Genomic DNA, 22,666 nt, shown 5'->3' on the forward strand with positions numbered 1-22,666 from the left:
TAATCTTGATCCAATCATGTGGGAGCAGCTGTTTTTTTTTAATCCTGATTCAATAAGGTAGATGGAAAACTTTAAATTAGATCATCTCCATTGAGATGTTCACACCTAATTGTAGGAATTAACTTTAATAAGATGGAGATATGACTCCACCCATTCCAGGTGGGTCTAGATTAGATTGCTGGAGTCTTTTAAAAGAGGAAATATTTTGGAGAGAATCAAAAACAACTGAAATGACAAGAGACTAAAGAAACAACAGAAGCCTCAGGGCCATCAGAAACTTCACAACAGAGCTGACACAGATGAAGATATATGGAGAACTGAGATACAGATGTTTAGAGATGCTTGGAGCCCAGCAGATGCTGCCAGTAGATGTTAAGCAAGCCAGAACTTATAGACAGCCAAGGGAAACCAAGAGATGAAAGCAAACCCCATAAAAGCAAAGTGAGAAACTCCCACATGGACAGAGAAGTGAAGTCCAGGAGAAATGAGCCAGAAGATGCCAGACACATGACTTCCCAGCTCAGAGGTGTTCCAAACCAATCAGCCATCCTTAAATGAAGATAACATCTTACTGGTGCCTTAATTTTGACACTTTCTCTTCCTTAGAACTGTAAACACATAATTTATTAAATTGTCCTTTGGCAAAAGTCATTCCAGTTCTGCTATATCACATTATGGCATTTAGCAAACTAACACATGTTTGGTTCCAGAGACATGGGGTGTTGCTATGATTTGCAAATACCAAACAAGTTGGAACATGATTTTTAAGTGGATAAGGGGAAGATTCTGGAAGAATTGTGGGGGGCTTGATAGAGATGTCCTAGGCTGCTTTGAAGAGACTCTTGGTAGAAATACGGACTTTAAAGTTACCTCTGATGAGGCTTTAGACAAAAATGATACACGTGTTATTCCAAATTGGATGGAGGACATTCTTTGTGGACAGAAGACAGAACTTGAGAGTGATAGCTTGGATATTTAGCAGAAGGAATTTGCAAAATAAATGTGGATAATGCAGTATGGCTTCTTCTTTCAGTTTATAATATAATGCAGGGGTAAAGAGATAAGTTGAGAATTGAACTCTTGGGTACACACACAAAAAAAACACAAAAATTGATTATCAGGAATTTTCCTGGCTCCCAGAAAGTGAGACCCCAGTGAATAAAGCCCCACATGAGTATTTATGCAGACACAGAAACAACCAGCCATTTTCAGGAAAAGCCAAGATTGGAGATTGAATTATCTAGAAAGTATTTAAGGTCTGGATCTGGGAAACATCAGGCCAGGAGAGTGGACTGACCCATACACATGAAGAGGGTGTTTGCCCTAGAAGCAAAGGGTGGGCTTTATGCTTCCTTGTTCAGGAAGGGTTGTGTCACCTCAAGCTTTGGAGAGGGTGGAGCACATAAACCAGTATTGGTGACCCCCATTCTATTGGGGGGATTGAGAGTTTGCCTCATATTTGACAGAGAGCTCAGGTGCAACACCAAGGCTTGAAGAGGGTGGACCCAAAAGAAAGGTGATATCCTCAATGTCCCCCAAGTTTGCAAACTCCACTTCAGCATTTTAGAATGAGCAAGGCCACAGCATAGGCCCTTGGAAAGGGTGGGATTGCTGCTTTCTAAAGCCCTGAAGATAAATGACTCTCAGACTTTGAAATCCAATGGCATATGCCCTGGAGGTTTTCAAAACTGGATGGGACTAGTGACCCCTGAGTACCTTCCAATTTCTCCCTGTGGAAACAGGACTGTGTACCTATGACGGTCGCTTCTTTGTGTATTGGCAGCAGATAACTTGTACTAGGTTTTACAGGTCCAGATCCAAAAGAGAACTTTTATCTAAGAAGAGATGGTGCCTGTAACAGACTTTGATGAGATTTGGTACTAGTTTAACTTTGTATTGTAATTATATTGTTACTGAAATGGCTTAAGACATTTGTGATGTTGTGATGGAGTGAATGTATTTTGTATATGGAAAAATGTTATTTGTGGTGTCCAGAGGGTGGAATGTGCCAGTTTTAAAGTATGTATCCCAGAAAATCCATGTTTTAATCTTGATCCAATCTTGTGTGTGTAACCACTCTTTAATCTTGAGTCAATAATGTAGATGGGAAACTTTTAATTAGGTTTAAAATCTGACACACCCAATTTTCGGTATTAACTTCAGGTGGAGATGTGACTCCATCCATTCCAGGTGGGATTTGATTATATTACTGGAATCCTTTAAAAGAGGAAATATTTTAGAGAAAATCAGAAACAAAATAAATGACAGAGCCTACAGAAACAACAAAAGACTCAGAGCCAACAGAAACTTCACAGCAGAACTGACAAAGTTGAAGTCACATGGAGAATAGAGACACAGATGTTTGGAGATGCTTGGAACTCACATGTGCACAGAAGTATGGAGTGAGCAAATTCCAGCCATATAACTTGCCAGCTGACAGAGTTTTTCAGGACAAATAAGCATTCCTTTAGTAAAGTCCTGTGGGTGTCTTGATTTGGAGACATTCACTTTCATAGTACAGTAAACTTATAACTTACTAAATTCCTCTCTATAAAAACCATTCCAGTTTTGATATATCACATTCTGGCAGCTTAGCAAACTAACAACACATAAGCCTTACCAGAAATTCTTACATGGGGTATCTAATTTTATGTTTGATGATGTGGGAGAACCTTATACAGTAAGAAAATATGCTAATTTTCCTGGAGGAGAACATTATATTTGGTGGAAAGCAGTGCTAAAATTTGATATGGAAACATGCTGGTTGTGTTTCTGTAATTGTGAAGAGAAACCACTGCAAGCATTATGCTTTATTTCTGACTAAAATAGGAAATCACTGAAATATTGTAAATGGAGGAAAAGAAGATTGGGTTCATGTTTTAAGTGGATTGCTCTGTAAGCATGGAAGATAATAAATGACAGAGGTCTAAGGAATTAAGTGGGAAAAACAGTTGGGAGCCTTTGTGATAATTCAGTGGGATATGATTGTGTATTAGATCAGAGTGGCAGTACTGGAGCCTGTGAGAAATGGATAGTCTCAATATATTTTGAAAGCAGAGCTGGCATGATTTGCTATTGTATTAGATATGAAATGTGTCATGGGTTGAATTGGGCACCCAAAATATTTATTCATCGGTGTTTTCCAGGGAAACAGAACCAAGAGGATATGTGTATATACACACCACACACTTGTATATTTACAAGACATTCTCTGCCTCAGTTGTCACTTGGTGTTCTCCCCTTTCTCTGTGTCCAAATTTCCTCTTCTTATAGAAAGACCAGGGGTAATGGAATAAGGGTTCATGCTTTGGCTTTATCTCTGTTGATAACATCTTCAAAGATCCTATCTCCAAATAGTGTCTTACTCCTGGGAACAAAAGTTTGGATTTGATGGGTCTTATTCATAGAAATGAGAGTTAGGTCTTGAATATATCATTATGGATTAAATTGAGACCCCTTGTTCTAGTTTGCTAGCTGCCAGAATGCAACACACCAGAGATGGATTAGCTTTTAATAAAAGGGGATTTATTTCATTAGTTATTCAGAGGAAAGGCAACTAACTTTCATATGAGGTTCTTTCTTACATGGGAAGGCTCAGGGTGATCTCTGCTGGCCTTCTCTCCAGGCCTCTGGGTTTCAACAACTTTCCCCAGGGTGTTTTCTTTCTGCATCTCCAAAAGCCTGGGCTGAGCTGTGAGTGCTGAGATGAAGCATGCTGAGCTGATTGGGCTCTGCTATGTTGACCTCTCTCACTTAAGCACCAGCCAATTGAATCAAACATCATTCATTGTAGCAGGCATGCCTCCTAGCTGACAGCAGATGTAATGAGCAACAGATGAGGTTCACATATCATTGGCTGATGTCCACAGCAACATAACTAGGCATCTTCACCTGGCAAAGTTGACAACTAAATCTAACTACCACACCCCCCAAAAGATATTGTAGTGTTCATCCCCAATACCACAGAATGTGACCTTATTTTGAAAAAAAGGATATTACAGATGACATTAAGCAAGTAAAATTAGGTCATTATTCAGAGTTAGAGCTCTGAAGTTATGAAAGGCAGCAGTAACCCATTCAGGAACTGTTTAAAATATTGTGAAAGTGATCAGACTTTGAGTAGCCGTATGGATGAAACTGATCTGGATATGACTAAGGTAAATCAGATTGCAGGATAAAAGATATCATACATATATTAAAACTTCAACTTCTGTGTGAGACCAAAGGGGGAGATGTTTATTTGATGAAAAATTTATGTTTTGGATAGTGCATTTTCTAATTTAACTTGTATGGTCAGTTAAGCTGAAGTACATGGAATCTTGATTAGAGAATGATCTTTTGTTTGTCCAGGCTAGTGTGATGTCCCAATATATCACAGAGTAATTTGGGCAGTGACTAAAGAAGTATTTGCAAAGTTCCCTTGGGGGACTGAGGAGAAAGGAGGAAATAGTCAACTTCCCCATTTGGAGAATTTCTGACATTCTCACAAGCAGTGGGGACAACAAAATCAATAGGCTGAACCCTTGATCTAAGTTTTCACCACTATGAAACTTACTCCTGCAAAGGATTCACTAAGCCCACTTAAAATTATGTGGAATCACCCCCCCAAATCCTCTTTGGTTACTCAGACATGACCTCTTTGTAAACCAACTCAGCAAGTTAACTAACTGTCCTCCACCCAAGAGGACAAGATTTCAAACAGAGTCAAGAGGTTATCCCTGGAGGCTATTCATATGCACTATATAGATATCCATTTTTAGTTTATGACATATTTGGGGAATACTGCTGGAGTTAAGTAACTGAAACTTTTGAGTTGTGTTCCAGTAGGCTTGATTCTTGAAGAGTGTATAAAGGCAAAACTTTAAAATGTGACAGTGTGATTGTGAAAAATTTGTGTCTGAGGATCCTTTTATCCAGGGTATGGACAGATTAGTAAAAAAATATGGATAAAAATAAATAATAGGGTGAACAAAAGATAAAATACATTGGGTAGATTGAAATACTTGTGGTCAGTGAGAGGGAGGGGTAAGTGGTACGGGATGGATGAGTTTTTCTTATGTCTTTTTGTTTCTTTTTCTAGAATGATGCAAATGTTCTAAACATTATCATGGTGATGAATACACAACCATGTGATGATATTGTGAGCCATTGATTTTACACCATGTATGGAATGTATGTGTGTGAAGATTTATCAATAAAAATATTAAAAATATTTAGGTCATTTTATAGTAGGATGGATTGTGATACAGTATGACTCGTGTATTAAAAGGAGGGAAGAGTTTGATGTGATGATGGCTCTGTGACAGAATTCTTGCCTACCATGCTGGAAACCTGGGTTCAATTCCCAGTGTCTGCCCATGCAAAGAAAAAAAAGAAGGGGAGAATTTTGCACAGGTGGAGAGAATGGAGAATAACATATGACAATTGATGCAGAGAACGTCATGGATTTCTGGCAAGGCACCACCAAAATCCAGGAGAGAGGAATGGAATTGATTCTTCCTATAGACTTCAAATGAATCGTATCCCTGATGATACCTTGATTTTCAACTTCAAGTCTCCAGATCTGTGAGATGATGAATGTATGTGCTTTAATTCACCCATTTTGTGGTACTTTGTTACAGAAGCCTTAGGAAACTAAAAGAGAGAATCACAGAAAGAGAAAAATCATGAGTGACTCCAAGATTATGGATTTGATAGACTGGCAAAATGAAGTTTCATCAACATTGCTGGGGAAAACTGAAGATGAGGCAGAAGAAGGGAAGCTGAGTTTTGGACATGTTACTGCTTGTGATGAAGGTTAAATAGTCAATTGTTGATGTCAGGTAAACAGAAGGATTTATGAACACAGAACTTCAGGAACATTGTGTGCATAGGTAAGCATTTTGGAATTAAGAATCACATGGATAGAATTTAATTAAATCTATGAGCCAGCACAGAAACAATTAGATAGTGAAAGAAGAGTTCCATTTCCTGAGATAATTAGTTTCTCCAATATTAATAATAGAGGAGAAAACAACAAAGACCAAGGGGTAAAGAGTAAAGTGGGAAAGTAGGCATTCATGACTGTTTTCCTGGGAAGAGAGAAAGAGGGTGTGCAGGTTTGAATCTGTTTTGTATCCCAGAAAAGCCAAGTTCTTTAATCCTCACTCAGAATTTCTGGGTGGGATCTTTTTTATTGTTTCCATGAAGAAGTGATCCACCCAATTGTTCATGGTAAATTTGATTAGCTGGTTTCCATAGGAGCGTGTCCCCAACCATTCAAGATGAGATTGCTTACTGGAGCCCTTTAAGATTGAACTATTTTGAAAAGAGCCATAAGAGCCCACACACCAGAGACCTTCAGAGATGAAGAAACAAAATGCCCCTGGAGGAGCTTTAGGAAACAAGAAGCCTGGAGAGAAGTCTAGCAGACATCCATCATATTTGCAATATGCCTTTCCTGTTGAAAGAGAAACGCTGAACATAATCAACCTTCTTGAGATAAGGTATCTTTTCCTGATGCCTCAGATTGGCCATTTTTATGGGCTTGCTTTAATTTGGACATTTTCATGGCTGTAGAACTGTAAACTTGCCATTCAAGAAATCCCACTTTTTAAAAGCTCTTCCATTTCTTGTACATTACATTTGGGCAGGTAGCAAGCCAGAACAGATTTCAGTACTGAAAGCTGGGTGATACTGTGGTTTGCAAATACCAAGCATGCTCTCTAAATGGATAAGGGGAAGATCTGTGAGGAGTTGTGATGAGCTTCATAAAGTAGGTGTAGAATACTTTTAAGGGACTGTTGGTAGAAATGTAGATGCTGAAGACACCTCTGATGAGGCTCTAGATAGAAATGAGGTGTATGTTATTGCAAACTGGAAGGAAGGTGTCATGGTCAGGTTCATGTGCCAACTTGGCCAAGTTGTGGTACCTGTTTGTCTGGTTGGGCAAGTGCTGGCCTGTCTGTTGCAATGAGGTCATTTCATAGAATTAAATCATGAGCATGTGAGCTGCATCCACAGCTGATTCCATTTGTAATCAGCCAAAGGGGAGTGTCTCCTGCAATGAGTGATGCTTAATCTAATCATGGGAAGCCTTTTAAGGAGGAGTCAGAAAAGACAGGTTCTATTCCTGCTTCAGCTGGTGAGCTTCTCCTGTGGAGTTCATCCAGACCCTCCATTGGAGTCATCAGCTTCACAGCCTGCTCTGCAGAGTTTGGACTCTGCATCCCTGCAGTCACATGAGACACTTTTATAAATTTTATATTTGTGAGTGTTTCCTGTTTATTCTGCTTCTCTAGAGAATCCTAACTAATGCAGAAGGTGATCCATTTTTTTAAATGGCAGATACTATTGCAAAATTGACCAGCAGCTTTGGCTGGAAGGCATATTTTAAAAATCATGAACTTCCATATTTAGCAGAACAGATTCCCAAATTAGATATGGAGAATGCAGCCTGGTTTCTCCTTGGAGCTTATAGTGAAATGTGACAGGAAAGAGATAAACTGAGAACTGAACTCCTGAGGTCAAAGAAACCAGAAATTAATTTACTTAGAAATTCTGGGCTTCCAGGAAGGTAGACCCCAGAAAATAGTGTCCCACATGAGGATTTAAGAAAATACGGAACCAGTCAGCTCTTTGAGAAAAATCTGGGATTGAAGATGATGTTATCTAGGAAAGATTTGTGAAAACTTCTGTCTGATGGGCATGATCCAAGCCTACTGCATAGAAAGCAAACAGGAGTGTTGTGGGATCTGTATGAATGCAACTTCTGCCAGTATGGAATAAAAGCCTCAGTAAAGGGGACAAACTAAAGGTAAAATAACTTCAGAGGCAGAACTGTGAGATTTAATGTCTGAAATCAAGAAACCATGGGCCAGGAGAGCAGACACATCCAAGTACTTGAAGAGGGTGATTTTGCCCCAAAGGCAGAAGATGGGTCTTTCACTTTCTCATAGTGGGAGAGATGTGTTGCCTCAGGCCTTGAAGAGGGTGGAGCACATTCCTTGGGGATTGAAGAAAGCCTGGATGCCATCACATGGAGGGTGTATTAATTAACGTTCTCTAGAGAAACAGAATCAACAGGGAACACTCACAAATATAAAATGTATAAAAGTGTCTCATGTGACTGTGGGAATGCAGAGTCCAAATCTGCAGAGCAGGCTGTGAAGCTGACGATTCTGATGGAGGGTCTGGAAGAACTCCACAGGAGAGGCTCACCAGCCGAAGCAGGAAGAGAGCCTGTCTTTTTTGAATCTTCCTTAGAAGGTTTCCAGTTATCCAATTAAGCACCACTCATTGCAGAAGACAATACCCTTTGGCTGATTATGAATGGGATCAGCTGTGGATGCAGCTGACATGATCATGATTTAATTCCATGAAATGTCCTCATCACAACAGACAGGCCAGCACTTGCCCAACCAGACAAACAGGTACCACCACTTGGTCAAGTTGACACATGAACCCGACCATGACAATGGGGGTTGAGCATGTGCCTGCAGATGGCAGAGAGCCCAGGTGCAACACTGATGCTTGGAGAGGGTGGAGGTAAGTAAAAGGTGACCTCCCCAATTCCCCTTAAGTTTGCATTTTGAGAGAGGTGGGTCACCAAATAGGTCCTTGGTAAGGGTGGAACTGCCAGTTTCTAAAGCCCTGAAGATAAATGACTTTCAGACTTTGAAGTCTAGTGGAGTTTGCCCTGAAGACTTTAAAAACTGCTTGAGTCTTTTGAGCCCTGTGTTCCTTCCAGTTTCTCCTTATGGAAATAGGGACATTTATCCTATGACAGTTGCTCCTTTGTACATTAGTAGCAAACAACTTGTTCTCAGTTTTACAGGTCCAGAACCAGAGAAGAATTTTGCCTTAAGATAGACCATGCCTGTAACTGACTTTGATGAGATTTTGTACTGTTTCTGACATTGTATTGCATTTGTATTCTTACTGAAGTAGTTAAAGCCTTTCTGATATTGTGATGGAATTAATGTATTTTGCATTTGAAAAGAACATGCCTTTTTGGAGTCCAAAGGGTGGAATGTACCTCTTTGAATCTATTGTGAACTACAGAAAAGTCAAATTCTTTAATGCTCATTCAGTATTGCTAGGTAGGAGCTTTTTTATTATTACCATGGAGATGTGGTCCACCCAATTGTGGGTAGTAACTTCAGATTAGATAGTTTCTATGAAAGTGTGTCCCATCCAATCAAAATGAAATTTCTTACCTAAGCCACTTAAGAGGGAACATTTTGAAAAATCCACAAGAGCCCTCATAGTCAGAGACCTTTAGAGATGAAAAAGCAAAATACCTCTGAGGGAGCATCATGAAACAGAAGTCTGAAGAGAAAGGTAGCATAGATCTACCATGTTTGCCATGTGCCTTTCCAGTTGAGAGAGAAACACTGAACATAATCAGACTTCTTGAATCAAGGTAACTTTCACTGATGCCTTAGATTATATATTTTTATAGCCTTGCTTTAATTTGGACATTTTCTTGGCCTTAGAAATGTAAATTAGCAGCATAAATTATCCCTTTTAAAATCTGTTCTATTTCCAGTATATCACATTCCAGCAGCTACCACACTAGAGCAGGAGGTTTTCCTGGAAAACAGGATTTGCAAATGAATTAAGTGTTGCAGAAAATCTGTTTCATATGAACCCTGATAAAGGCTTCATCATTGTGGAGAGCATGGTAACAAGGACACAAGTAGTTTTGGTTAGAGGTATGATTCTATTAAAAGCAATTGAGTTTAAAAGGGAAGGAGGGTTAAGAGACAGACATTATCAAAAGCCATTTCAAGTATGTTAGTTGTAAAGGTAGTAGAGAAATGTGCTGGAGTAGTAATGATATGTAAAGACAGGTATGTTAAATAGGCCTAACACAATTCCATGGAGACCTATGTTTTGTATCCCTGCTATTTAAATACTTCAATAAATTGAGAAAATCACAAACTCTTTGACTCTGAGACACTTCGTGTATAATGCAGGGTTAAAAATGTGCCCCTGGGCGGGCCACGGTGGCTCAGCAGACAAGAATGCTCACCTGCCATGCCAGAGGATGCAGGTTCAATTCCTGGTGCCTGCCCATGTAAAAAAAAATGTGCCCCTGGCGGATGGTTTAAGTATTAAAATAGGTTATGTACATACATTAAGTTGTGTAACCAACTCATGTTTGGCTATCAATAAAAGATTACAAATTGTGGTTTACAGACACATAAGAATAGGTGTAATAGTAGTAGCACTAATAAGTAGTAAGAATAATTATGATAGTAGTAGTGGTCATGGTAGTATTTGTGATTATGATATTAAAAAAAACTTTATTAATGGAATTTATATCATTTTTGAATGCTTACAACCAACAGAAAATATTCTGAATATTTTACATCTTTTCTTATTAAGGGAGAGATATTTCATATGCAAATGTTTTTATTTATTATGACATGCAAGTAGCAAATCATGTCAATCTTGCTGAAATTTGCACTATGTGTATTAGTTTTCTACTGCTCTGTAATAAAAAAATATAAACTTAGATGCTTAAAACCACACCCATGAGAGACTGCTGGGAAGATGGTGTAATAGGATAAGCCATATTCAAGTCCTACTCCAAAGAACAGCTAGAGAAAGGACAGAAAAAAATCTTGGAACGTGTTTCCAGCATGTAAGTGACTTTGGAGGGTATTCTACATGACATACAGAGGCTCTGATTGAAAGAATTGAGACTCAGACAACCAGAGACCAGCCATCTAGGACAAACAGTTTAGTGTGTCCATTTCCAGACAGAGGCTTGGGATGTTCAATAGTGGATGGACAGGCATATGGAGACAAGGAAGCACCAGTACAGAGTCCCAGATCTGTGAATATACATGCACCATAACCCATCACCATACTTTTGTGGCCCTCCCCATGCACCACATTCTGGTTCACATCTGTCTCACAAATACAAAGCTTCAGACTACCGAAGGAAATCAAGATCCAAAGCAACCCTATCAAGATATTTACATGACATGAAGAAAACAAGATCACTAAGCATATGAAGATGCAGATAGATATAGCAAATTTTATGAGCAAATAAAAACACTGGAAGAGACACAGACTTTGGAACAGCTAATCAAAGATGTACATATAATTTTACCAAATAAAATCAGAATGGCTAATGCCATAAAGGAGATCAAGAAGACACTAGAAGAGCATGAAGAAGAATTTGAAAGAATAAATAGAAAAATAGCAGATACCACAAAAATTAGAAATGCTGTAGACCTAGTCAAAAATATACCAGAAATACACTGCAGGAGATTTAAAGAGGTAGAAGAGAGAATAAGTGAACTAGAGGGCAGGACAACTGATTTTGAAGATATAAAGGAGAAATGACAAAAATGTTGGAAAAATTTTAATTGGATATCAAGGAAATGATGGAAAAAACAGATTGCAAAAATATAAGAATCATCAATGTCCCAGAAAGAGAAGAGAACAGTGAAGAGCTAAAAAGATTAGTGGAAGATATAATGGGCGAAAACATCCCAACCTTTATAAAAGACATAAATATGCAAATTAAAAAGCCCAATGAACTCCAAATAGAATAAATCCAAAGACGCCTACCCTAAGATGCATACTAATCAGTCTGTCAAATGTTGAAGTGAAGCAGAAAATCCTGAAAGCAGCAAGCATAGAACAATCTACTACACACAAGGAAAACCACATAAGACAGTTCAGACAACTCAACTGGCACCATTCAGGTGAGAAGGCAGTGGTATGATATATTTAAAATCATGAAAGACAAAGATACCCAACAAAGAATTCTGTACCCAGCCAAATTGTCCTTCAAAAGTGAAGGAGACACGTGGAGAAGTCTTGATATTCTCACAAACAGTGGGGACAACTAAAGCAATAGGCTGAGCCCCCAATCATGGGGTTTGTTCATAAGTAACTTAACCCTGCAAAGGATAGGGTAAGTCTACTTAAAATTAGACCAAAGGGTAACCCCCAAGAGAACCTCTTCTGTTGCTCAAATGTGGCCTTTCTCTCAGCCTAATATGATAAGCAAGCTCACTGCCCTCCCCCTCTCTATGTGGGACATGACTCCCAGGAGTGTGGACCTTCCTGGCAACATGGGACAGAAATCCTAGAATGAGCTGGGACTCAGCATCCAGGGACTGAGAAAATCTTCTCCACCAAAAGGTGGAAGAGTGAAATGAGACAAAATAAAGTGTCAATGGCTGAGAGATTACAAACAGAATCGAGAGGTCATCCAGGAGGTTATTCTTATGCATTAAATAGATGTTACCTGTTTAGTTAAGGTGTCATGGAGAGGCTGGAGGGAACTGTCTGAAAATGTAGAGCTGTGTTCCAATAGCCATGTTTCTTGAAGATAATTGTATAATGATATAGCTTTTGCAATTTGACCATGTGGTTGTGAAAACCTTGTGTCTGATGCTCCTTTTATCTACCTCACCAACAGATGAGTAAGACATATGGATTAAAAATGAATAAATAATAGGGGGAACAAATGTTAAAATAAATTTAGTAGATTGAAATGCTAGTGATCAATGAAAGGGAGGGGTAAGGGGTATGGTATGTATGAATTTTTTTCTGTTTTCTTTTTTTCTGAATTGATGCAAATGTTCTAAGAAATGATCATGATGGTGAATATACAACTATGTGAGGATATTGTGAATTATTGATTATATAACAAGAATTGAATGATCATATGGTAAGAATATTTGTTTGTGTGTGGTTATGTTTCATAAATAAATAAATAAAAAGTGAGGGAGGGGGCAGTGTACTGGTGGCTCAGTGGCAGAATTCTCACCTGCTGTGCCAGAGACCCAGGTTTGATTCCCAGAACCTGCCCATGCCAAAAAAAAGTGATGGAGAGATTAAAAGTTTCACAGACAAACAAAGCTGAGAGATATGTCAACAAGAAAACTGTCTACAAGAAATAATAAAGGGGGTTCTGTTGGATGAAAAAAATAAACAAGAGAGGGAGGTCTGGAGGTGGGTACAAATTTAAGGAAAACCTAAAGGATTAAAATGAGAAAGAAGGAAAAGAACATATAGATCTGACAAATAAAATCCAAAGAATAAGATGGTGTATTCAAGAAATACATTTACAGTAATAATTTTGAATATTAACAGATTAAACTTACCAATTAAAAGATACAGATGGAGAGAATTAATTAAGAAATATAATCAAGCTATATACTGCTTTCAAGAGACTTATCTCAGACACAAAGATACAAGTCGGTTGAAAGTGATAGTATTGAAAAAGATGTTCCATGCAAGCTGTAACCAAAAGAAAACAGGAGTAGTTATATTAACATCAGACAACATCTTATCAAATCTAAAGACATGATAAGGGACAGAAAGGACACTATATATATATATATATATATATATATATATATATATATATATATATATATATATATATATATATATATATATATATATATATAAGTAAAAAGGACATTTAACCAAAAAGAAATCACAATCATAAATGTATATGCTTACAATAAAGTAGCTCCAAAGTATATTAAACAGGGTGCATGGATGGCTCAGAGATTGAATGCTCACTTTCCATGCAGGAGACCTGGGTTTGACTCTTGGGCTACACACCCAGAAAAAAAAAAGATTAGCTAAGTACATGAGACAGACATTGGCAAAACTGAAGACAGTAATAGATATTTCAACAATAATAGTAGGAGACTTTGATAACCACTCTCATCTATTGACAGAACAAATAGACAAAGAATCAACAAGGAAATAGAAAACTTAATTTGATAAATGGATTAGACCTAAAGGACATATATATGTCATTTTATCCCAGTACAGCAGGATATACATTCTTCTCTACTGCCCATGGAATATTCTCCAGGATAGATAATATGCTGGGGCAAAAGAACAGGCTTTATACATTTATAAACATTGAAATTATTCAAAGTAATTTCTATGAACACAGTGAAGGGAAGCTGGAAATCAATAACCAACAAAGAACAAGGAATTTGACAAATATATGGAGATTAAATAAAACACCCTTAAACTGGTACTTAGAACAAATTTCTAGAGAAATCAATAGCCATCTGAACATGAATGAAAACAGGAATACAACATTTCAGAATTATATGATGTGACAAAGGCTGTGTGAGAGGGAAATGTATTGTCCTAAATGCCTGTATTAAAAAAGAAGAAAGAGCAAAAATCGAGGCTTAACTGCTCACCTTGAGAAACTTGAGAAAGAAGAGCAAAGTAACACCAAAGGAAACAGAAAAAGAGGAATAACAAAGATTAAAGCAGAGTTAAATGAATAGGAGGAAAAAAGAACAATAGAATCAATGAAACCAAAATTAGTTCTTTGAGAAAATGAATAAAAATTGAAGGGCCACTAGGAAGGCTGACAAAGGAAAAAAGAGAGAGGATGCAAATAAACAGAATCAGAAGCAATGGGGGGGTCATCACCACAGACCCTGTAAAAATGAAACCAATCATTGGAGTATCTATGAACAACTAAATTCCAACAAACTAGACAACTTAGATGAAATGGATAAATTCCTGTGAACACTCAAACAAGCTACACTGACTCAAGAAAAAATAGAAGACCTCAAGAAACCAATCACAAGTAAAGAGATTCAGTCTTCAAAAATCTTCCTACAAAGAAAAGCCCAGAGCAAGATGGCTTCATAGGGGAATTTCATCAAACATTCCAAAAAGAGCACCAAACCTGCTCAAACTCTTCCAAAATACTGAGGAAAATGGAAGACTACTTTATGCATTTTATGAAATTAGCTTCTCTTTTATACCAAAACCAGGTAAAGATGCTGCATGAAGAAAAACTACAGGAAAATATCCCTGATGAGCATAGATGCAAAGATTCCCAATCAAATAAAAGAAACACAAACAAGTGGGGTTTATGCCAGGAATACAAGTATGGTTCAACACAAGAAAATCAACTAATGTAATAAAGCACATTAACAACTTAAAAGGGAAAAATCATGTGACCACCTTGATTGATGATGAAAAAGCATTTAACAAAATACAACATCCTGGAGAGGGTGCCAAGATGGTGGCTTAGTGAGGTATGGGATTTAGTTCATCCTCCAGAACAGCTACTAAACAGCCAGTAACAGTACAGAACAACTGCTGAGACCACGTCAGTGACCAGACACCCAGCGAACCCCAGTCTGGACCACCTGGACTGACTGCGAACCCCTGTGAACTGTGAGTTCCCCAAGCTGGGGAAGCTGGGGCACCTCCCCAACAGGCTGCTTCCCAGAGGGCAAAGGAAAGGGACTTTGCCAGCAGCAGAGGCTGAGTGCAACTAAGCTTCAACTGTGGAATTGATTCACAAATTCTGACTACTAAAAGAAGGCCCCCAGCTCAGCTGAATCTAGTCAAAGTGGTGGTTGCTGATTTTTGCCCTGGTGTCGATGGAAAAAGAAAAAAAGAAACAGAGGTTTTTTTGGATCAGATAGCACATAATACTTAAAGGGGTCTGGGCCCTAAAGGAAATAAGGAGGAACATAGGATCTGAAGGTACACAAAACAACATACCAACTTATGCTCTTGATTTGCAAAACTTCAATAAATGGTGCCTAGAGAACTGGATATCTACATGCAAAAGAATAAAAGAGGATCCATATCTTGCACCCTATACAGAAATTAACTCAAATTGAATCAAAGACCTAAACATTAGATCTGAGACCATGACACTTTAAAAGAAAATGCAGGGAAATATCTTATCAATCTTATAATAGGAGTCAGTTTCCTAGACCTTACACCTAAAGCACGAGCATCGAAGAAAGAAAGAAAGAAATGGGAACTCCTCAAAGTTAAACTTTTGTGCATCAAACATCTTCATCAAGAAAGTAAAACGACAGCCTACACAATGGAAAAGAATATTTGGAAATTATATATCAGATAAAGGTCTAGTATCCAGAATATAAGAAGAGATTGTTCAACTCAAGAACAAAAAAGACAGAAAACCCAATTATGAAATGGTCAAAAGACATGAAGAGACGCTTCTCAGAAAAGGATATACAAATGGCCAAATGGCACATGAAAAGATGCTCAACTTCCCTGGCTAGGGGAATTAGGTAAATGCAAATCAGCACCTGGATTTAAATTTGGATTTTATTTTTTAATGAATTATGTGTATGTTTACTTGTATATCTCTCTGTATGTATGTAAGCATATAGTATCTGCACATATTTCCTGTGAAAACAAAGATGCCCAAGAAAAGAAAGCTGATTCCATTGGAAGTGAAGTGATAAAGTGATTAGTAATGACTTACAGCCAGAAGATAAGAATTCACCTCAGATAAAGAATAGAAAGTTATTTTCTCTAGGTATTTGGGTCTATAATACAAACGAGTCCATCATAAGCTCAATATAGACTTATAACAATGAGTTGTCCATGTCTTGCCAGTATTCTCCAGTGAGAAATTAATACTCTAACAAAGGTAATAGAATGGTTACTGAAATGATATTTATGTAAATGAAAGTTCAAGAATTTCAACCTTTGCATTATGATGCATAAGCCACTGTTTGAGGTTGCATAGGATATTTTTCTCAGTCCCACTTCTTTGGATAATAGACTCAGTCCCTCCACAATGAACAAGTGAGAGTACACATCCAACCCATGACAGTCCAAATATACCATCCCTGGACATAGTGAGGGGATGGGGTCCTTCAAGGGAGCAATCACCATCATTCCATTTCATGAGCCCTAGCAGGCCCCAATCTAGCAGGCAGATAGGTGGATCTGCCTCTTAAGTCAGGGTATTGGCAGGATGTGATTTGGAGAACACTCAAAGTAAGACTGGTTACAGTATGGAGAGAATAAGACCAATGTGCAAAGAGAACTGAGTTGAGAATTAAAGTTAGAGAGGCTTCATTTAAAGCCAGATCCATTTGAGCTTGAAGCCAATGTTTACATTTAACCTCATTTTATGGGAGAATGATATGCTAGGAACATTTTTGAGTAAGGGGATTTGCTAAGATCTTGGGAACCTTATTCATCATGTGGCTCAAGTTTCTGTGGTGACTTCTACTCCATTTGTATTCTAACAAGCATTTAGACTTATTTGTTTACTTTGGAATTTTGATGAATTCTTGATTCTGTGTTTTAAAACCTGTCAAAACTTTGTTTCATTTTAAATACATTATATTTACAGTGAATAACATTGTGTAAATCATTTAATAATTGTGAAACTTGTGAATGCCAAACTAGTTGTACTTGATTAATAAATATTAGTTAAGGGGTTCCATATAAATGATGGGAGTTTTAAAGTATGTAATAAAAGTGTCCTATTCAACAACAAAAAAAATTAATTGGGTTCCTGTGTGTAGAGAGCCGCTTTCCGGGTTTGGCCTAGTGGACACGCTGCAGCCTGCTCTAGAGTTCCCCCCGCCCATCGAGTGAGCCAAGATGGCACCCGCATCCTGCCTCCGCGTATGACGTACGCGCCCACCAACCCTATCTTCCAATCACCTCTGTATACGTGGCACTAACCTATTGGGTTTGGGCACAGTATATAAGAGGTTACCCGGACAGGGTGGGTGGAGACGACCCACAGGGAGCCGTACCTGACGGCCGCACAGAGGTTGTCTCCCCGCGGGGTGCTTAGGCCCGCATGGAACCTGTAACAGAGAATGCAAGCTTAACTCCAGTAAAGGTCTGTGCTCACAACTGCTACGTGTCTTGGACCTGTGTTTCTCACCAGCGCGGATTTGTCTGCGTCTCTCTGTCTCTCCTCATTGTCTCACCCGCCGGCCGGGGGCTTGACGCTGAGCGAGAAGTCGCGGACAAGTGGTGGCCCGTACGGGGAACCCTTCTGCTGCCTTTCCCCGAGCTGGTGAGGACGCGCATCTTGAGTTCGCAGCGGACTTCCCGCGCTTGATCACCGCGAGAAGGTGAGTACTTCTTATTACGTGAGAGTTAAGGGCTGTGGGTGTTCAGGTAGCCCCAGTGAATCGGGAGAGCTCCCCGATTGATTAAAGTACAGTGCCGACTGCAAGCATGGGGCAGTCAGGAAGTTCACCTTTGTTAGCTCCTTTAAAGACCCTTTTGAAGCAGTGGGGTATCTCGGTTAGGAAGAGTTCCCTCCTGCGGTTCTTAGACGATGTTGCTGCTTTTGCACCTTGGTTCGCCCACTCCGGGAGCCTTAGTCTGCCTTCCTGGTTAAAACTTGGTAATGACATAGAACGGGCGCGCAGGACGGGCCTTTGTATGGACCCGATCCTGGTCCCTATCTGGGAAACCGTCCGTGCTTGCCCTGAGGCAGAGTCTACTTCAGGCCTCAGTCCATCTTCCGCCCTGCTGCAGGCACGGCACGCGCTCCAAGAAACTCAAGTTTCGTCTGCGGACGGCTCCCGTAAAGGCAAGCCGCCAGAGTCTGGCGCTAGTTCAGACACCTCTGACTCAGAGTCAGATGGTGATGAGACCGAGGGTGCAGACGCGCCTCCGCTGATCGATTGGGGGAGGCCCCCTGTCTCACCCACGCAGCCTTCCGCCCCGCCAGCGCCTGCTGCAGGGACGCGGCGGCTTCCGGTGAATGGTTTTGGTGATCTCGCCAAAAACCCTCACCACGGGCTCCCTCTGGTGGCCGAATCAGGTAATTACAGTGGCTGTTCTCCAACTTCTAAGCGCTTGTTAAAAAGAATGGGATATGTCCCTGGCAAAGGCTTAGGAGCCTCATTGCAGGGACACACCATGCCCGTACAGACTGCTTCCAATTTTAATAGACTAGGCCTGGGTTTTTCCTAGGGGCCACTGAGGGGAGACTCCCACCCACACCTATAAAACTAAAGTGGAAGACCAGTACCCCGGTGTGGGTGCCTCAGTGGCCCTTACCAAAAGAAAAGCTGTCAGCATTGCATACTCTAGTGTTTATACAGCTAAAAGAGAGCCATATCATTCCCTCCACATCGCCTTGGAACACACCCGTATTTGTCATAAAGAAAAAATCAGGCAGATGGAGATTGTTACATGATTTAAGAGCCGTTAATAATTGCATGGAGTCCTTAGGACCTGTTCAGATGGGGTTGCCCCTTCTTTCAGCTCTGCCAGAGCATTGGCCTATTTTCATCTTAGACATCAAAGACTTACTAAAGAAACAGAAAGGGGGAATAGGTCACGGCCTGTCCCCAAAGGCTCAACTGTCTATAGCCTTGTTTACGTACAATTTTTTAAATGAAAACTCACAAGGAATGACACCTGCCCTACAGCACACCACTCCGAGTCCTCCACATAGAGGTCTAGTCCGTTGGAAGGATGTCCTGTCAGGACAATGGCAAGGCCCTGACCCAGTGCTCAGCTGGGCCAGAGGCTCTGTTTGTGTTTTTCCCCAGGAACCAGGACGTCAACCTGTGTGGGTTCCAGAAAGACTGGTGAGAACCGTGACATCGCCCGAGGAGGCCACGGAGCTGTTGCCTAAAAAACCAACAAGCCTTCAACCTGAACCATCAGATCAGGCCTCCAACTCTGCTGATGACGGCGGCGACTGACGAGATAGCAACGAAAGCGCCGGTCACCCTTCGATTGTTTAGAAGGGGGACCAGTTTTAATAACCCCCGTTGCCTTCGACCTTTCCAAACTGGGCGAGACTGTACAAAGTCTGTGGAACCGAGTCACCTCATGGTTCTCTTGGCCCAATTTGACTACTTGGATTCTCGTGGCAGTGGGACTATTAGTGGGCTTAGTCACTGTTAAATGTTTGTTAGAACGCTTGTTCCAGACACAGCAGCAACTACGTGTTTCTACCATGTTAGCTATGTCTTCCCAGTCAAATGTGGGTGTGCGTCCCTCCTCGATAGATAGCCCGTCTGAATCACCTGGGGCAAAGCTCTTGTCAGCAAGGTTTGTTGCAGGCTCCCTGGCCACTACCCGTGTTTAGCTAGGCACCAGAGGCTGTTAATTTTGCGCGCCTAGCCGCCTCGACGGTGGAGCTGCGGCCGCAGTCCTGGCCAGACTGGGCTTGGCTCTAGCCATTGCACCGAGGCCTCCGCAGCGTTTCCTATGCCCTGGCTGTCGCTCTCATAATCCCCGCTTGACCCAGTTGCGAGGCGAAGCACTGCAGGGAGGAGTCACGTGGTATCCAGTTCACGGACTCTCCGGTCTCTATATGAGGTGAGCATTCTGGTCGGTGCCAGAGGCTCCGTCGTGTGATGACGCGAGCCTAGTCCAGACTCCCCAAAGCACCAAACTATGTTGTGAGCCACTCAGGCCCACGGGAGCACCATCATCAATAGAGACACTGGGTACAAGAATACGGTCTACGGACCATGCCTCTTATAAAAACAAAAAGGGGGAGATGTAGAGAGCCGCTTTCCGGGTTTGGCCTAGTGGACACGCTGCAGCCTGCTCTAGAGTTCCCCCCGCCCATCGAGTGAGCCAAGATGGCGCCCGCATCCTGCCTCCGCGTATGACGTACGCGCCCACCAACCCTATCTTCCAATCACCTCTGTATACGTGGCACTAACCTATTGGGTTTGGGCACAGTATATAAGAGGTTACCCGGACAGGGTGGGTGGAGACGACCCACAGGGAGCCGTACCTGACGGCCGCACAGAGGTTGTCTCCCCGCGGGGTGCTTAGGCCCGCGTGGAACCTGTAACAGAGAATGCAAGCTTAACTCCAGTAAAGGTCTGTGCTCACAACTGCTACGTGTCTTGGACCTGTGTTTCTCACCAGCGCGGATTTGTCTGCGTCTCTCTGTCTCTCCTCATTGTCTCACCCGCCGGCCGGGGGCTTGACGCTGAGCGAGAAGTCGCGGACACCTGTGATTAGATTAGACCCACCCAGGTAATCTTCTTTCTGCCATATAATGCAACAAAATCATTGGAATGGCACCAGGGTATGGAGGTTGTGGAGGCCATCATAGAATTCTGTCAATCAGAGTAGTATAACTTCAAATGTAGTGGATTTCATATTAATGAGATTTTCCAATAGGTTTTATTCTGTCTTAAATGAGAATTCATTAACTCATGGTTTTGAGGCCAGGAGAGGTCCAAAATTGAGTGTCAGCAAGGCATTGTTTTCTCTCAAAAGATGATGGTGTTCAGGGTCTGACTGCCCACAATGCTTGTGTTCCTTTGCTTTCTTGTCATATGACAATGCACATGGTTATATCCTCTCCATTCTTCTTTGGGTTTCATTGGTTTCTGACTACCTGTTCCTCAACATGGCTTTTTTTTCCTGTGGTCTTCTCTATCCAGTAATAGGACTAAGATAAAGAACAAGTTATTTTTTTCCTGTGATACACAACCCAATCTACCACATCTGCCTTACTTTGCTCTTGACTCTTCAATCTTCCCATAAATCTTGGGAAAAAATACTCTATTATTTTAATTGTACAACACCCCCCCCCCAGAGTGCACACAATTGCTTTGGGTGTAAGTGAAAGGAATGTAAGTGGTTATGCCTTTCATTTGTTGCACCAGGATGATGAGAAATACAGAGATAGTAGGGGAATAAAGTAGAAGATAATAAAGAATATGATTAGGGACCTACAAGATAAAATCATTATTTTGTCTTTTTAGGAGCAATTAGAGAGAGAGATGAAAGAGTGAGTATGAGACCAATATCCTCATTGTCATAGCATCCTAAATTTTACATTTTTTTCCTGTGCTTTCATGTGTCCCACAAAATTCTTTCCACTGTTAGTATAAAGCTGAAACCTACCAAGGCTTATCCTAGCCTCTCCTTGATTGCTAACCTGTGCAGTGTTCAGGATGGAGTACTATGGAGGGATATCCCAAGCAACCCTGAGTGCTTTGAAAAATGACTGTGTTTCCTGAACTTCTCAGCAGAGAGGCATTACTTAGAAGTCTTGGTGGGAGAGAGGGGAGAGTGAAAGTTAGACATCTGTCAAGACACAGTGTCAAGAAAGGGGGAAACCACACCATATCCCAAGAATGGAGTCTTGTCCAAGTGACTACTGAAAGGGAATGAATACATGGTTCTTGCATCACTAGCTGTTCCAGCTGGAATGACCTCTCTGCATTGAGATTTTTCTTGGGCTAAGAAGCTAATGAAATTCTTTTCACTGTGTCATTCATGGGTCTTTATGTCTAAACATTCAACCAGCTCTTCTCTGGTGTTCTCTGACCTTATTTTTCATCTGTGTTATGACTTGTAATAGCTTGCCATCTATGATGGAAGCAGAGTCAGAAAATTGTGCATCCAGGAGTCCATTTGACCCTACTTCTAATTTTAGAATTCTGTTCTCAAGATAAGCCTCATACCAAGAAATGGCTCCTGGGGTAGAGGGGATTGTACAAATATGCTATGCCTCAAAGGATGCCTCTATTTAGGTTAGTATCATTGTTCATATGAAAAGTCCCCCATACAGAGAAGAGAGAAAATATGAATATTTATACTTGGAGGTGCATTGTGGAGAATAGTAATTTTATAAATGTAATAATTTCATTAAACCCTGTGTCCACAAATTTTCTTGATGAATCTTTCTTCACTTTAATGAACTTTTTATTAAACAGCATCTTCCATCCATATATTATAATTTCTCAATCCCTTCAATGTCTTTTCACTTCAAATCTTCTCCATAGTAAGAGTTAGAAATGACAATTCTTGAATTGGCTTAGAACAATCAATTATTTATGTTGGTTCCAACTCCCCCTTTCACCGCTACATTGTACCAGCGTTAGGTCCATAACTCATATTCTTCTTCCTCATCTTTTCTCCT

The 22,666-nt window shown here is 40.5% G+C and overlaps 1 pseudogene; it reads left to right on the plus strand.

The window, feature by feature from the left end:
* Nucleotides 1-22,356, plus strand: part of LOC143645637 (E3 ubiquitin-protein ligase TRIM58-like) — a 35,712-nt pseudogene extending 13,356 nt beyond the window's left edge.
* Nucleotides 22,357-22,666: the final 310 nt, after the last annotated feature.

The sequence above is a fragment of the Tamandua tetradactyla genome, chromosome 9 (assembly GCF_023851605.1).
Source record: "Tamandua tetradactyla isolate mTamTet1 chromosome 9, mTamTet1.pri, whole genome shotgun sequence".
NCBI classification, from domain to species: Eukaryota; Metazoa; Chordata; class Mammalia; order Pilosa; family Myrmecophagidae; genus Tamandua; species Tamandua tetradactyla.